The sequence below is a fragment of the Cebus imitator genome, unplaced genomic scaffold, assembly GCF_001604975.1.
Source record: "Cebus imitator isolate Cc_AM_T3 unplaced genomic scaffold, Cebus_imitator-1.0 Scaffold581, whole genome shotgun sequence".
NCBI classification, from domain to species: Eukaryota; Metazoa; Chordata; class Mammalia; order Primates; family Cebidae; genus Cebus; species Cebus imitator.
Genome location: NW_016107896.1, coordinates 804,987 through 805,344, shown reverse-complemented (window position 1 = coordinate 805,344; position 358 = coordinate 804,987).

The window sequence follows — 358 nt, the reverse complement described above, 5'->3', positions numbered from 1 at the left end:
TAGTCGGACGTGCAGCTACTCGTGAAGCTGAGGCAGGAGAACTGCTTGAACCCGGAGGCAGAGGTTGCCACTGCACTCCAGTGTGGGTGACAGAATGACACTCTCTCAAAAAAAAAAAAAGATCTGGGCTGGGCATGGTGGCTCACGCCTATAATCCCAGCACTTTGGGAGGCCGAGGCGGGCAGATCACGAGGTTAAGAGTTCGAGAACAGCCTGACCAACATGGTGACACCCCGTCTCTACTAAAAATACAAAAATTAGCTGGGCGTGGTGGTGCACGCCTGTAAACCCAGCTACTCAGGAGGCTGAGACAGTAGAATTGCTGGAACGGGGGAGGCAGAGGTTGCAGTGAGCCAAA